At 43.8% G+C, this 17855-nt stretch overlaps 2 long non-coding RNA genes across 5 annotated transcripts in view; both read left to right on the plus strand.

Annotated features, from left to right (window-relative positions):
• The window catches only part of LOC309490605, a 200228-nt gene that overhangs the window by 78544 nt on the left and 103829 nt on the right, over positions 1-17855 (plus strand). The window lies entirely within an intron of this gene.
• On the plus strand, positions 664-6869 carry LOC309490585. Of its 4 annotated transcripts, none has more exons than XR_014202716.1 (4): positions 664-3298; positions 3380-3475; positions 5040-5394; positions 5488-6869. It is a non-coding gene; the product is annotated as an uncharacterized lncRNA (long non-coding RNA). The 4 variants fall into 4 exon arrangements; XR_014202717.1 differs by having other exon boundaries at positions 665-3298; positions 5040-5203; positions 5469-6869; XR_014202718.1 differs by having other exon boundaries at positions 665-3298; positions 5040-5203; positions 5481-6869.

Below are 17855 nucleotides of genomic sequence, written 5' to 3' on the forward strand. Positions count from 1 at the left end.
TATGATGAGCCACTCAGTAACAGGGCATAGTTAAGATATTGCACAATAATCCATAGAATATTGCTTTTGGGTATTAAATAATTCAAATGGTCATTTAGACCAAACCGAAAAATACATTAATGAAGCACGACTGGTAGCTATATGAAAATGTAAAATCTGACAGCAACTTAATATAATTAATATATCAATATTTAATATTAATGTCTTCAAATCAATAGTTTCCTCGTCAGTTGTTAAATAAGTGCAATGTAAATATTAATAATGACTGAATCAATAATATGTATGATTCTGTCAATAGACTCTTCAGAAATGTGTGTATAATAGCTTAGCATTTCTCAACATGAGGAAGTTGTTTGATAATGTGTTTGTGACTGATCTACAGTCTTCAGGATAATGATTTAAATAGAGAGAGTCACTTTGCATTGTCAGCACATGCTTCAGTGCTCTGAGAGTGTTTATAGTGCTGTGAGTTTAACACTTCATGACTGAGAGCAGAACACAATCTTCATCATCACACAAGACTAAACTACAGCAATGAACACAATCAACATCTTCATCTGGACCATTGCACTGTTTATTCAAGGTAAGATGTAAAAACTGAGTCTGGTTTTGGTGTTTTTGTAAAAGTATATGATGATAATAGTTTTAAACACTAATAGTTTTTCTTTTCTCTTCTTCAGAATCCAGAGGAGTGACTCTGACTCAACCTGAAGCTAAAACTGTCCAACAGAGTCAAACAGCAACAATAGAGTGTAATATAGATGTAGGAATATACGGCAGCTACTTAGCCTGGTATCAGCAGAAACCTGGAGAAGCTCCTAAACTCCTGATTTATTACATAAGCAGCCTGCAGTCTGGAACTCCATCTAGATTCAGTGGCAGTGGAACAGCAAGTACTGGACGAGATTTTACTCTGACCATCAGTGGAGTCCAGACTGAAGATACAGGAGATTATTACTGTCAGAGTTATCACTATATCAACAGTCAGTATGTGTTCACACAGTGATAAAGAGTCGTACAAAAACCTCTGTCAGTCAGACGTCACAGTGACTGCACTGATACAGCTGAGAGAAACTGCAGCTGCTGATGGAGGATCACAAACTACACAATATCAAACCTTTCACAGACTTTATCTATTTATTATGATGTAAGTAAACATGTAACATGTAATCTTATTTCCCTTACTAAACTGGACAAAAATGTGGAGAAGATGTGAGTGTTGCTTGCAGATCCGAGAAAGGCCATAAATGTACTACCCGGACAGACTGAACTGGACCCGATTGTCACATATTCCACACTAAATTGCTATTAACAAGTCAATAAACAACCTGCGAAAAGACAGCATGGTGTATAAACCATACAGGCAAGCTAGCAGATTGGGCAAGTGGCTAATGTAGCCAATAAGGGAGTCAAACAGTGCCAATCAGCCCAGTCCAGGGTAGTCCAGGGTAGAATATGTTTATGTATAAAGGCACCCAGATGAAGGCATGGTACAAAGCGTAGTTTGAAGAGCAGACTTAAATTTGTGTGATATATTTTGTTGATATATTATTAGTGTGATAATAGTTTTGCAATTTTGTTATTTCAGTTTATTTTTGTGTGTAGAGATAACTAGATTGTCCAGACAACAATACATTTTAAGTTTTCTTGTCCTCAACTAGACTGAAAGTTGAATGAACAACTTAAATTGTTATTTTAACTTATAAATGTAAGTTGAACCAACTGCACAAATTTTTTTGCGAGTTTTAATTCAATTATACTCTAATGCTAGCCTGGGTTTCCCCATGCTGCCTTGAGCACAGCGCAATTTTATTCACGCTGCTAGTCAGCATGGATTCCATGGACCAGATTTTCGCCTCAGCTAGGGAACCAATCACAGAACGGGGAGGGAGCAGCAAGACGATGACGACGTCTATGCGACACACCAAAGCAGTTTGTTTATATCTATACATACCCTTCTACCCTCATGTTTGTCTTGCACAAACGGCAATAGTCGCTGAACGCCATCGTGTACACATAAATCTCTGACCCATCGTCTTCTTCCTCGTCGAATATCTGTCGCTCTACATGCGTCATCTGGTATAATTGAAACGATTGGCTATGATCTACGTACAGGTGCATTTGATAGACATTCGTATCGCCCAATAAACGGCTCTGGGCATTCGTAAACCACGCCTCAAATACGAGAAAATGAACATGTGGTTCAACGTTAGCCAGGCTACTCTAATGCTTTAATAGCAGTAAATTTACTTTGTAAACTAAACTTAATTTATCTATATTTCTGTCAGGTCCATTAAGTCAAGAACACACATGACAATAAAAATGATTTAGGAAAATTTTTATTGAATAAATTGCAATTCAAGTGGATAAATTCTGAATGAATTTTTTGGCGGTATGGCTCTGTTCAGGGAGTCCTCTGACCTTTCATGAGCACCATGAAATAGCAGAGAGTCAGAGGACAGCAGCAGCATTAGGGAACGCTCACACAGTTTAGGACTGGGAGAGCTGAACTATTCCCCATATGAACAGAGCAGCAACGATGACAAAAGCAAATGCCACGTTATACAGGACAAGGAGGAGCTGGGGAGGTGGCGGGCTGCAAAGAGCTAGCATCAGCAGTTAGGAGCGAACTGAATCTGTTTAAAGAGGGCGCCCCATTTTATATCATAGCCATTAGCAGCGAGGGGAGTTGAACAGCTGATGTGCTGATGCATCTCAGCTGAGCAGAACAGCTGATGAGACCGTGTTGTTGGCCAATAGCGTTTGCAGCGTCTTGACTACCTGGCCTGCCAGAACTGACGCTTACGCTCAATATCTTGCTGTCTGGTAGACTTCATTAAATCCTAAACTTTGAATTTATTTTAGTGTGTACATTAAAAACATTACTGTTATTTACAATTATGAGCACAGATTAATTAAATGACACAAAAAAAATGTGCCTAGCTGTTTCAGTTTTTATTCATCAGATTGAACCTGAAAATGATGATTTGGTGAATACATTTTTTTCTCTGAGAATTTTCGAGAGAGGTCCGCGGAAACCGGATGATTTTCCATGTTGGACCTTACATGTGTCTTCAGAAGGAGTGATACAGAGCAAGTGTGAGATTTTATATCTCAGTTTTTCTTTCGAAGATGAACAAAAGTCTTAAATGTTTTGGAACTACTGAAGGGTAAGTGATGACAGAATTTTGGGGGGGAGCTAATTAATACAAAATTAAATGTGTGTTTTGTTTTTTTACCCAGCTTCGTCAAGTTTATGGCATGTGACTTTTGGAACCTCATTATTTTGTGATTCTAGGTAAGATTTGTTTTAAATTAGCGCTACTTGTCTATGCCAGTCGTATTTTTGACACAAAGTGTAACAGCACGTCTTTTTCAGTTCAGCTACATTCAGATTGACCAATCAGAGCCAAGCTTTTCAAGTCGAAGTCGAAGCAGACTCGAAGAGATGAAGATCTGCCCTCAGAAGTTACTGGTCAGTTTTAGTTGCTGTTTGCATAAATAGCTCACGTTTAGTTGTTTCCTATGTGGATAGATCTAAGGTCCAGCCTCCCTCCTCCTTCCTCCTTCCTCCTCCATCTTCGTCCTCCTCCTTCCTCCTCCATCTTTGTCCTCCAGCCTCCCTCCACCTTCGTCCTTCCTCCTCCTCCATCTTCTTCCTCCAGCCTCCCTCCTCCTTCCTCCTCCATCTTCGTCCTCCTCCTTCCTCCTCCATCTTCGTCCTCCAGCCTCCCTCCACCTTCGTCCTTCCTCCTCCTCCATCTTCTTCCTCCAGCCTCCCTCCTTCTTCCTCCTCCTCCATCTTCTTCCTCCTTTTTCCTCCTCTTTCTACACCCTTCGTCCTCCTCCATCTTCTTCCTCCAGCCTCCCTCCTTCTTCCTCCTCTTTCTACACCCTTCGTCCTCCTCCATATTCTTCCTCCAGTCTCCCTCCTCCTTCCTCCTCCTCCATCTTCTTCCTCCTTCTTCCTCCTCCTTCCTCCTCTTTTGACACCCTTCTTCCTCCTCCATCTTCTTCCTCCTCCTTCCTCCTCTTTTGACACCTTTCTTCCTTCTTTGGATAATTTCTCATTATGAAGATATTTGATGTTGAGTTTTCTTGCTGTCTGAAACATAAAATAGATGGTATTTTTCTTCAAATATCTTGTAGTTTTGCAATGCTGTGTGGCACAATCTGGCTAATTTCATGAACTTTGTGTCAAGCAAAGTGAACAATATGAGTCTCAAATTAAATTTAGTGTGTAATGTATATGTTTTCTATAAAGATATAATTCACAGAAGTTAGTGACAAAAAGTCATGACATTCAGAAACATTCTCAAATAAAAAAACAAATATAAATAGCAACGCAAATAAAATATTACTAAAATGTTTAACAGCCTATATATAAATAAATAATACTAAAATAACACTGGACTAATTAAGCTATTTTAAACAGTTTTTTTATAAGATTCATATACTTTATAGTTAAACTAAAGGCACCCTTTTGAAAAAGTAGCTATCCAACAAAAAGTGGATATATGATATTGCACAATCATATGCACAAGCCTAATTAGCCTTGGTTGGCATATTTAGATTTTGTCTATTCATCCATGCAAATTTACTGCAACTGCTGCTATGCAAATTTAATAGGATGTGGATACAAGTTATTATTGTATCTAATTAATAAAGGTATATTAATTAATTGTGTATTTATTATATGAATAATATAGTTCTGCACGAGTAAAAATAATGCTGTTCTATTTATTTATTTTTGCCCATGTATAAGGTTGTGAGAATTTGTGTAAAGTTTATATAACCTAATGTTGAGTTTTATTATTTTTGTGAGTTGTACTCTATTCACAGATTGGATTATTTTAATTTAACTCTTCTTATTTACAGCAGTGAATAAATGTCATTAAAAGAAAATAAAGTATCACCGTTTATTGCTGATTTTAAAGCTTGCTGAACTTTAACTGATTTGGATATCTACAGTTTTACATATAAGCACAACATAAGATTGGCCCCTCTGTATTAATTGTGGCCCCTCTTGTGACCCCCAGTTGAAAAAATCCTAGAATCGCCCCTGCGTATTCTGGACTCAAGGCGGAGGGGACGCGGATTCTAGTACTTGGTGGACTGGGAGGGTTACAGTACGGAGCAGAGAAGTCGGGTTCCTGCAAGAGACATATTGGATCACTCCCTTATCGATGATTACAATCGCCAAGTAAGTCCATCTGTGAGCGCCAGAAGAGGCTCTTAGGGGCTGGGGTAATGTCACGGTTCACAGGTTTGCCTGTTCTTTCTGACTGTTTGTGTGTACTGTCCTGGTCTGATTGCCTATCAGCGTTGCCTAGTTACCAACCGCACTGCCGAGCTAATCAGATCAGCCACAGGTGCGGCGCGTTACTGTGTCCTGTAAGTAGTCTTGTGTTTGTCCTGTTCATTGTCAGATCGTTCTGGTGTTCACGTCTCGTCACTTTGTTATTCAGTGTTTTTCTCAGTCTCCAGTTCCTGTGCATCTTCCTGCTCGACTTTGTTTCTACGTGGATCATCGGACCTCAGCCCATTGCAGTCTCCCCGCTGCCAAGACCTGAACTCAGTCCTGCACCACTGCCTCAGACCATCCAGCCTTGCTCACATTCTCGGTTTACTTAATGAACTGTCTTTACATTCACAATTGGATCTTGTGTTCTCTCGCGTGACACCAGGACTTAAATCCTGTTTATCAGCAATTTGGGAGAATAAGGAAATAAATTATACATCAATATTCCTATGAAATATTAGATATTATTTTCATGTTGCCAATTATTACTCGCATTATTACATTTCTTTTGTGTTGCCCCAAGAACACATTAATATGCAAATTACATACAGCAGATACATTGTATTGAATGGGAATTTTCATTTATGACCATTTCACCCACATACAGTATTGCATAAAGTGAAATGGTGTATCAATTCATTCCATTATATTTTTCAAATACGTGCCTGTCAGCAACTTACCTCAGCCTATCAGAAGCTAGTGTTGCAGTGTTTTGGCTGGCTTTATAGTTTCATGGTTCATTACATAATTGCAACACCGGTGCCTCACTCTGGGCAGAAGAAACCGCAGCACGTGCTTCCAAACCCTGAGATGAGGCACTGGATCTAGGAGGTGAGGGCACAGAAGAGGCCAGGCCTGTCTCTAACACCTCTGCTAAATCCATTTGCGATCTCTATGACCTGAATCTCCACTGGCCTCGGCAGCAGTGCGACCATAACCATGAGGAACACGAGCCTGAACGCCCTCCTCTTAGAGTAATTCTCTCGGCTCTCAAGATTATAATGATATAATGATATATATGCTTGTAACTTGGACAGACAACACCAAATAAGACAAACGAGTTCACAGAGAGAGCTCACTGAAGACACAGAAGCTACCGTTGCATTGTGTGGACATGCTTTATAGTTTCCTGGTCGTGACGTCGCCCGCTTCTGACGTCCTGTCACACAATTAGACTTATTTCACACGAGCTTCATGACGCAATTGGGTGATCCTCCAACTACAGGCACTTTTGTGTCCTTGGCCTTTTTTTGTAAATAAATAAACAAACAAATGCACAAATAAATTGTCATTATGAAGTTCATGCTCCAACATCCTAGTAACCACCAAATCTTGCCCCTGTTTTCTTTTTTAAAATAATTTGCAAGGCTGTTTATTAGCAGATTTTGCAGTTTTATGCTTCTCCCCAACCCAGACGGGCCCTCTTTGAATGTTAAAAAATTATATTAAAGGATCATATTAAATTATTATATTAACATGTTTGTCTTAAGGACAAATAAAATAATATCATACCATCGAAATTCCATATGTATATCACAATTTTAAACTATTTTTGGAATAAAATAAGTCTGTCACCAGGTTCCCTTTCGAGGGAACTCGAACTGCGTCGGTGACGACACTAGGGGAACGCCCTTCAGCGTAGCGCGTCTGAATTTATGAATGAAACTCAGTCCAATCCTATTGGCGTTGCGTGATGACGTAGTGTGTGACGGCATATACGGATGTGTACAAAAGCACGCCGGCACACAGAAATGTCAGCTTTTTGCTATTCAGCAAGCGCTCTGTGTGTGTGAAAGTCAGTTCGTTCTATTTGGTGTTGTTTGTCTGTTCATATATATTACCACATCATGTCCAGTGTGCAGTTTAAAAAGTGCGTGTTCCCATGCCCTCGTTTTATTACGGCTGGGGACACACACGAGATGTGTGTGTCATGTTTGGGAATGCAGCACGCCCAGGCAGCCCTCGAGGGGGCTGCTTGCGGTCACTGTGAGACTCTTTCTATCAGAGTGCTGCGTTCCCGCCTGGCTTTGTTTTCTGAGGACGGCCAGATGCGCGCTCCCCGCGGTTCAGGTCCCGCATCTGCCGAGGCGATGCGGCGGCTTCAATCGTGGGGCTCGCAGCGAGAGCTTGCAGAGGGGATCGAGACTGCCGAGGCACTTTCTCGATCCTCATCTGAGAGTTCGGATTCCCCTATCCCCCGTTCGGGAGCCCGCCCCGCGGCTTCTCCCGTTCGGGATGTAGACCCAGTACTGCAGCTGTCTGATTCTGAGGAATTAGACGTGCTCAGTATTGTGGAGGGGGATCTAAATGAGACACAGCAATCTGTTCAGTCTGCACCAAGTTATGATGAGCTTTTGGAGGTTGTGACACGGGCTGTGGAAAAATTAGATATTAGTTGGCCGCAGGAGAGGCAGGAAGCACGCGTTAAAAGTAAACTAGACGAGCGCTTCCTGCAACACCGCGCACAGCCTCCACGCCGGTCTTTACCGTTCTTCCCGGATTTACACAACGAGTTGTGTAAATCCTGGAACAGGCCATTTTCAGCGCGCCTGTCTAACCCCCCAATGTTAAATTATAGTAATATTGTGGGGGTTAAGGAGAACGGATATGGGATGATGCCTCGGGTTGAGGAAGCTCTGGAGCTATCTTTCACCTGACCTTGCATCATCCCTTAAAACACCGGCACTGCCCACCAAGCCATGTCGTACTACATCTGCTTTGGTGGGCAGAGCTTATATGGCGGCAGGTCGGGCTGGTGCGAGCCTGCACACGATGGCTATCTTGCAGGCGTACCAGGCCGACCTGTTAAGAGAAATAGATCAAGGCGAGGGTCCTACTATGGAGGATATAGCTGAGCTTCGCAAAGCCACAGACCTGTCTCTCCGGGTTACCAAAGAGACGGCCCGTTCCATCGGTCGATCTATGGCTTCCTCCTTGATGCACCCATTGCTACCACTGGTCTGTTCGGCGAGGCGGTTAATGCTGTCGTCGACAGATTTCAAGATACAAAAAAGCAGAGCGAAGCATTCAAGCAATATCTCCCACGCCGTTCAAGGTCTAGGAGGGCGGCTGCTAGAGATCAGTCACAGCCATCAGCCAGCTCCTCTTACCGCCAGAGCCAGAAAGGGAGTGTCGCTTCTAGAGGTCCCCCTCAAAGAGCTTGGGACTCTAGGCGGCGCTTTCACCCACAGCCTCCTGAGAAGGCGGATCTGAGGACCGTCATCCAGTCTAGGAAGGCAAAGGGAAAGAGGTCCTAACTCCTATGAGACCTCGGAGGGCCGCCCCCCCCGAGAGAGAGCGATTGAGGTCCCTTCTCTCGTTGGGCCCTCAGGAAGCTGGCGTCAGTATCCCGCCGTCTCTGACGCTTCGGGACACGCTAGCTTCCAGCGAGCACACGCTGGTCTGTCTGCCCCAAGGGCTTGCAGCCAGTCAGCGTTTGGGTTCGCACACCGTGAGTCGTTGTCGGTCTTTCCCTGCCGGTCCTCCGCTTCAGGGTGCCGTCAAGGACTTGCACAAAACACTGGACACCAGCCCCGAGGGGCTGGTTCCCTTGGTGAATTTTGCAGAGGCATGGCAAAACCTCGCGAATATTTCTCCATGGGTCCTGCGCACTGTAGAAATTGGGTACAGACTGCAGTTCCAGGTCCGCCCACCAAAATTCAGCGGGGTGGTCTGGACTTCAGTGCACCCAGAGCAGGGTCTGGTGTTGGAACAGGAAGTTCACTCGCTGCTGGAAAAAGGGGCCATAGAGCATGTTCCCCCACCAGTCAGGGAGTCCGGGTTCTACAGCCGGTACTTCATAGTTCCCAAGAAGGATGGAGGGTTGCGTCCAATTCTAGATCTAAGGCACTTGAACCAGTCTCTGAGGAGATTCAAGTTCAAGATGCTCACTATTCCCATCATCGTGAGTCAAATCCAATCCGAGGATTGGTTTGTCACGATAGATCTAAAGGACGCATACTTCCATATATCCATCCTTCCATGTCACAGGAGGTTCCTGAGGTTCGCTTTCGGGGGCGAAGCGTACCAATATCGGGTTCTTCCATTCGGCCTAGCACTCTCCCCTCGCACATTCACCAAGTGTATGGATGCAGCTCTGGCCCCGCTGAGGCTCCAGGGCATCCGTGTGCTGAATTACATCGACGACTGGCTAATCCTGGCCCAGTCTCGAGAGTTGGCAGTTCGGCATCGAGATGTCGTCCTTGGCCATATTCAGCACTTGGGGTTGAGGCTCAACACGAAAAAGAGCGTGTTGACACCCGCCCAACGGACGACGTTCTTGGGGGTGGTATGGGACTCGACAACGATGCAGGCACAAATGTCTCCTGCACGTATCGAGTCCATATTGACCACACTAAACAGGGTGAAGCTAGGCCACACCATCACAGTGAAACACTTCCAGAGAGTGTTGGGTCTCATGGCAGCAGCGTCCAGCGTGATTCCTTCTGGCCTTCTGCACATGAGAGCCCTGCAGTGGTGGTTGAAAGCCAAGGGGTTTTCCCCGAGGGGAAATCCTTTCCGCATGATAAGGGTTACGCGCAGATGCCTTCGTTCCCTATCAATGTGGAAGAAACCTTGGTTTCTGTCCCAAGGTCCCAAGTTGGGAGCGTTATGTCGCCGAATTACGATTTCGACAGACGCCTCCCTCACGGGCTGGGGCGCGGTCATGGACGGCCGCTTTGCGAGAGGTCTCTGGCAGGACCATCATTCCTCTTGGCACATAAATTGCCTAGAAATGTTGGCGGTGTTCCGGGCTCTGAGGAGCTTCCTGCCAGACCTCCACGGTCGCCATGTCCTTGTGAGAACCGACAACATGTCGGTGGTGTCTTATTTGAACCGCCAGGGGGGTCTGAGGTCGCGCCCTCTGTGCAGACTGGCGCATCAGATCCTCCTGTGGTCCCAGCGGAGACTATCGTCTCTCAGGGCGGTGTATGTCCCGGGGGACCAGAATCAGGGAGCAGACGTCCTGTCAAGGCAGGGGCTGAGGCCCGGGGAATGGAGACTCCACCCCGAGACGGTGGAGTTGATATGCGAGAGGTTCGGCCCGGTGGAAGTGGACTTATTTGCGTCTCGAGAGACGACACACTGTCCCCTGTGGTTCTCCCTCACGCATCCAGCCCCGCTGGGGCTGGATGCCATGGTACAGACGTGGCCGAGGCTACGTCTGTATGCTTTTCCCCCGATCGCTCTGCTCCCGGGAGTTCTGGAAAGGGTCCGTCGAGACGGTGTCAGTCTACTATTAGTAGCCCCGTCGTGGCCGGCCCGAGTATGGTTCTCGGATATCATATCACTCCTGGCAGGCCAGCCATGGCAGATCCCTCTGAGGAGGGACCTGCTGTCCCAGGCAGGGGGCTCAGTTCTCCACCCTCGGCCCGAGCTGTGGAAACTGTGGGTCTGGCCCTTGAGGGGGCACAGTACCTAGAAGCCGGCCTATCTACAGGAGTAGTTGAGACTATTCTCAGTTCCAGAGCTCCCTCCACGAGGAAGTTGTACGGCCTGAAGTGGAATGTATTTTCCATTTGGTGCAGAGAGCGTGGATTGGACCCAGTTAACTGCCCGGTGGCTTCAGTACTGGAGTTTCTCCATGACCGCTTTTCTGCTGGACTTACCCCATCCACACTCAAGGTTTATGTGGCTGCCATTGCGGCTTTCCACGCTCCTCTGAGTGACGGGCCTCTGGGGAGGCATCAGCTGGTCGTACGCTTCCTACGGGGAGCCTGGAGGATGAGACCTGCGACTCGCACCAGGGTTCCCACCTGGGACCTGGCAGTGGTCCTCGAAGCGTTGGCTGAGGCCCCCTTCGAGCCGCTGGAGTCGGCTGAGGCCAAGAACCTGACTCTCAAGATGGCTTTTCTCCTTGCCATCACCTCTCTTAAGAGGGTGGGAGATCTCCAGGCACTCTCGGTATCTCCTCAGTGCCTGGAGTTTGCTCCTGGGAGAGTCAAGGCCATCCTGCACCCCAGTTTGGGCTATGTCCCTAAGGTGCCAACCAATATGGCTAGGTCTACGGTTCTGCAGGCGTTTCATCCCCCACCTCATGTGACGGCAGAGGATGGAAGACTTCACCTGCTCTGCCCTGTCAGAGCATTAGACATTTATGTTCAGAGGTCTTCACAATGGAGGAAGGCGGACCAGTTGCTGGTGTGTTTCGGGTCCCCCAAGAAAGGGCTTCCCGCCTCTAAGCAAACCATCAGCAACTGGATCGTTCAGACTATTTCCCTGGCCTATCAGGTGCGCAATCTGCCTTCACCTATGGCCGTGAGGGCTCACTCTACTAGAGGCATGGCGTCCTCCAAAGCCCTCCTTTCAGGGACTCCTATCCATGACATATGTGAGGCGGCGGGCTGGGCCACTCCGCACACATTCATGAGATTCTACAGTCTGGACCTTCCCTCTACACCCGGTGCACGAGTGCTTTCGTCCTAAGTTGTGCCTGAAGACAGCTTCACACTAGGATGAGCGGGGTTCGTTGTGGTATAGTGGGTATCTCGTTCCCCTAGTGTCGTCACCGACGCAGTTCGAGTTCCCTCGAAAGGGAACGTCTCGGGTTACGTATGTAACCCTTGTTCCCTGAGAAAGGGAACGAGACACTGCGTCGGTTCGCCACACCTCACCCCGCCTGGAGCACTTGCTTCATAGCAAAAGCTGACATTTCTGTGTGCCGGCGTGCTTTTGTACACATCCGTATATGCCGTCACACACTACGTCATCACGCAACGCCAATAGGATTGGACTGAGTTTCATTCATAAATTCAGACGCGCTACGCTGAAGGGCGTTCCCCTAGTGTCGTCACCGACGCAGTGTCTCGTTCCCTTTCTCAGGGAACAAGGGTTACATACGTAACCCGAGACGTTTTCCGTCATTTCCACCTCCCTCAACAAAATCCACTTTAATAGATCCACCTTAAATATTTTATTTACTTGGTAATCATGAAAATAATAGTGAAAAGGATGTATTAGTTGAAGATGAAACTTTAGGCACATGTGCTCTTCAGCACTAGAAAATAAATCAAGGTAACTCAAGCTTTTATACAGAGTATTTTTATTCAGCGTCATTTCCACCTTGGCTGTAGTTCGGTTAAATTATGTACAACAAATATGAAAATAATGTATTCATGTTTATTACGAGTAAAACACATAATAAGTCCAAAAGTAGCTAAGCCTGACATGAGGGTATGCTAATATTCCAGAAATACTGCTAAAATGTCATTTCCACCTCTGAGAAATTACAGGCGTAGCTTTGGACATGATATATGCTGTTTTTGTGCGCTATTTGCATGTTCTCATGACATATTTGTGCTTTTGGACTGAGAACTTTATATATCACCATTCCAGTACACTCTATATTTATTTTTATTTATCTATATCTATATTTATCAATCCCCCACTGTACTAAAGGTGTGACAATTCATCGACCCCCGAAGTACACACATCTTGGCCTACAGGCCTTGATCACTATCAGCGAACTCCAAATGGTCCTTGTGGTAGAAAACAGTAAAGCAAATATCTTTGATTATTTTCAATTCTACAACAGTGACTGCACTGATACAGCTGAGAGAAACTGCAGCTGCTCTTACAACACAATCACACACACACACTGATCACAGCACACACACTAATAACACTATATCATTGCAATCAACATCACTCTTGTGTTTATGAAGAGAATGAGTCAGTGTTTCAATATGATCATCATGTTTTAGGTGTAATATATGATCCTGTCAATCAAACTGAACAGACTGCATTCAGTCACTTCTGCTGTCTGGACGTGATGCTTTCCATTTGAGACACAGAAACTTTTACATTCTTACACAATTACTGTCACAACGGCTGATTCTTGATTTGTGATCATGTTTTATATTTTTAATAACATTTTCATATACAGTATATTTACACCATCACCTATAAATGTAATGATTATGTAACAATTAGTGTCAGAACGGCTGATTCTTGATCTTGATCTTTTTTTATGATATTTTTATAAAGTTTTTAATCTCCTATAAATGATCAGTTTGTCTGCGCTGCTTCACTAAAGCAGAAGTGAAAGTGTTCCAGTCCAGATCATGTAACCATTCAGAGAGTGAGACTGAAAACCCCATTTGCATTGTCAGGGTGGAGTGATTGTGATCCTCTCAGAATAGAGCAGCTCTGTCTCCAGAGACCATGTTCAAACCCCAAGAGCTTTATTTGACATTTACTGCTACATCAACCTTCTGAAAAGCACCTGCATCTTCATCTGTTAGTTGAATGATGTTGTCAGACACAAAGTGAACTTGTTGAGAAGCTTTATTGAATGTTGCAGCAAACACAGCAGATTGAAAGATCACACACACACACACACACACACACACACACACACACACACACACACACACACACACACACACACACACACACTCTTTCAGTATTGATTTGTAAATCACTACAGCTGCAGCACTAGACTCATGTGAATCCTGCCTGACACAGGACACTCAGATACGGCTCATCTTCAGGAGAGAAACATCAGCACTCAGAGCTCTTGTGGAACGAGACCTCATGAGGAGCTCCATCATGTGTTACTCTGCAGACGTACAGCTCTCCCTCTTCCCAGCGTGCTTTGCTGAGGGTCAGGACGCTACTGCGGCTGTAGCGGCCGTCCTGCTGGCTCTCTGCGCTGGTCAGAACCCCCTCGGTGACCTCTGACCCGTCCAGTGTCCAGCTCACCAGCGCCCCCTGTGGAGAGTAAGAGCTGAGCAGGCAGAGCAGTGCGGCTGAGTCTCCAGAGATCTGCAGAGAAGAGGGCGGCAGCAGAGACACTGAGGGCTTCACTGTGGGACCAGCTGCAGGAGACAAACACAACACATTCACACACACACACACACACACACACACACACACACACACACACACACACACACACACACACACACACACACACACACACACAATTTATTTAAAGCTTTCATACATATTGCATTATAAAAGTATTTTAATGCATTAATTATGCACTGCTATATACATTAAAATGCATGTATGATCTAATCAATAAGTGTAACAGCAGTTATAACACATATTATCTATTATCAGGCCGATCTGACTGCTTTAATTCCAGCAATTATTCACTCTGAACATAAATATCTTAAATTTTTAGATATTCACCTGAACTGAAAATGTAACTCAATTTCAAACAGAGTTAAAACACAATTGAATCACACAGAATGAACAAAACACTGAATTATAAGCACAACATGAGCAAAAGAGATTCAGTATCATTGACTGAACTACAGAAAGCAGCAACATTTACATTCTGATGTCAAATCTCTTTTTTCCATGTATGATTTCTACAACAAAAGATGAACTAAATATGAACTCAGTGTAGAAATAAATGAAGGAAAAACAAACCTGTAATAAACTGAATAAACTCATAGTGAGACACAGTGTGGAAATACGTTTAGAATTTTATTTCTTTTATACATATATTTGTTGTTGAAAGGAATAATGCTATTCTTATAATAATATCATTGTTTTAGATTAAATAATTATAAAAAAGTATCAGTAACACTTTAATTAAAGCCTTTATACATATTGCATTATAACGTTTAATGCATTAATTATATATTGTTTTACACAGTATGATGCATGTATAATCTCATCAATAATTGTAACCAAGGTTTTAACACATTATAATATTATCTATTCATTGTTACACCTCCAAAAAATTATAATACACTAAAACTCATGACAAACAACCGATTTTAGACGTAACAAGGAATTTGCAAATATTATAAAACATTTTAACTTTGGTTACAGTTATTTATGAAAACATATATGACATTATAACATACGCTATTGGTACCTTTATAATGCATTATACATAAAGGCTTTAATTTATTATTAATAAATGTTGTTCTTTTTTCAACTATAAAACACTTTCTGAAATTAAAATTATATTATTTTTTAAAATATGTAATTAAATAGACTTACATTTGATCACCAGTTTAGTTCCTCCACCGAATGTGTACCACAGTGATACAATCTAATGAAACGCTCGTACAAAAACCTCTATTCCACTCGAGTGAACACACACTCCAGCAGAGAGAGAGAAACAACACTTCAACACACTGATATTAGAAGATCCTCAGCTCTTCTCAACACTCACTCATTCAGATTTGACTAAATGCTTTCTGATATAACACTGTTTAAAGAAATATATTTGATGAGCTGTGACCTCTGAGGTGACCTTTGACCTCTTTGATCATGGATGATGTTGTGGAGTTTCTCATAATGATGCTTCTGTTCTTCATATGCAGATCAATCATCATGATTCACAGAAAAACCTGCAGCTTCAGACTTCAATCTTCAGTGAAAATCTCTTCAAATAATCGGAGTTTATTGAATATTAGAGCCAAAGTCAATAGAAAGTGTCAACAATGAAAATATAAAAGGTATTTTGCATGTTCTACACAGTCAAGCATGTTTTCATATTCAAGGTCTGTTCTAAAAGTATCTGGACTGGTTATGAATCTCCACACAAGATCATGAAACGTGAACAAGCTCTAATATGTCTCCATCTTTAACAGCCTGTTTCTTCTCCATTTGATGATTTCAGACACACATGAGGCTTCATGATAGATGGAGTGACACCATGAACTCTGATTAGAGATTCACAATCAGTCCTGATACTTTCTGAACAGACTCATGATTCATGATCTTACTTTAGTGATGGCGGTTCATCTAGTGGAAGTGTAGCAGTGATGATGGTCACATGACTGAATATGGACACAGAGATGGACGTTCATCTGCACATCCTCAGTGTCTCAGGAGTCACAATAAAAATACTAAATAAAGTCATGATTCTGTAACTCTAGTGTATATTAGTTTGTTATCAGCACAAGCTGTTGTAAATCCTGCCCACTTCTTTGCATTGTCAGCACATGCTTCAGTGCTCTGAGAGTGTTTATAGTGCTGTGAGTTTAACACTTCATGACTGAGAGCAGAACAGAACACACTCTTCATCATCACACAAGACTAAACTACAGCAATGAACACAATCAACATCTTCATCTGGACTCTCTGTCTGTGTATTGAAGGTAAATGTTTCAAGAAAATGTTAAATTGAATATTATAATATCATCAACAGTGAATGTTACACAGTCATGCTGCTTTTCTAACTCTCACTATTTCTATCAGGTTTCAGTGGACAGGTGACTGTGACTCAGACTCCTTCTGTAAAAACGGTTCAAACTGGTGAATCAGTCTCTATAAACTGCAAAACAAACACAGTAGTGAGCAATGGCTGTACAGGTTCATATACTTGTATGGCCTGGTACTCACAGAAACCTGGAGAAGCTCCTAAACTCCTGATTCAGTCTGCAAACCAAAGAGTGTCAAACACTCCATCTAGATTCAGTGGCAGTGGATCCAGAACTGATTTTACTCTGACCATCAGTGGAGTCCAGACTGAAGATACAGGAGATTATTACTGTCAGAGTTATCACGATAGCTATGTGTTCACACAGTGATAAAGAGTCGTACAAAAACCTCTGTCAGTCAGACGTCACAGTGACTGCACTGATACAGCTGAGAGAAACTGCAGCTGCTGATGGAGGATCACAAACTACACAATATCAAACCTTTCACAGACTTTATTTATTTATTATGATGTAACTAAACATGTAATATAATAATATAATATAATATCTCTTACTAAACTGGACTAAAATGTGGAGAAAATGTGAGTGTTGCTTGTCCCTGTAAAATGTACTCGGTTACCTAAAGTAACCTCGGTTCTCTCTAGAAGAGGGAACGAGTATTGCGTAAGTAAGTTGCTTACTCTACGGGTAAAGTAATCTTTTCTCGAGATCTGAAGCCAAAAAATGATCCTTAATTTTGTATTTATTGTCAACGCAGTGCGGCAGCCAGCAGACCATAGCAGGCTGTATAAGCGTGCTCATTGGCTGTCCTGCGGCAACTGCAGCAGCCTATCGGTGAGCCCTGCGTGACGTCACGCCCAATGAGGGCGCTTCACGGCCTCCACGCGTCACAGCCCACCAGAATGGGTGTGACTTAGCGTATATAAGGAAGGGCTCAACAGGCTGAACTCTGGTTTTCATAGACTGAAGCAAATAAGCTCATGGCGCGAGCACGGCAGGATACGCAATACTCGTTCCCTCTTCTAGAGAGAACCGAGGTTACATTAGGTAACCGAGTACGTTCTCTTATGAGAGGTTCTCTCGTATTGCGTAAGTTGCTTACGCTACGGGAACCCCTTGTCAACGCCGAGCGCGCCGAGCATCCACTGCATGAGTCCCGGGGGAGCCCGGGGAACACAACATGTGGGAACAGGTGGCCAGCAACGCGGGCCAGCACATGTCATAAGCACTTCATAAGAATACAGAGCGGCTCCGCCGGTCTATGTATAAATGTGTGGAGAAAAGGCGGCCAGCAACGCGGGCCAGCAAAAGTACATAAGCACATCATAGGGAAATACAGAGCGGCTCCGCCGGTCTATTTATAGAGAGTGTGATAGAATTTTTTGTCTAAACCTAACAACCTGGGTCTCGTCTCCAAATTG

The sequence above is a fragment of the Leuciscus leuciscus genome, assembly GCF_965113295.1.
Source record: "Leuciscus leuciscus genome assembly, chromosome: 25".
Classification (NCBI taxonomy): Eukaryota; Metazoa; Chordata; class Actinopteri; order Cypriniformes; family Leuciscidae; genus Leuciscus; species Leuciscus leuciscus.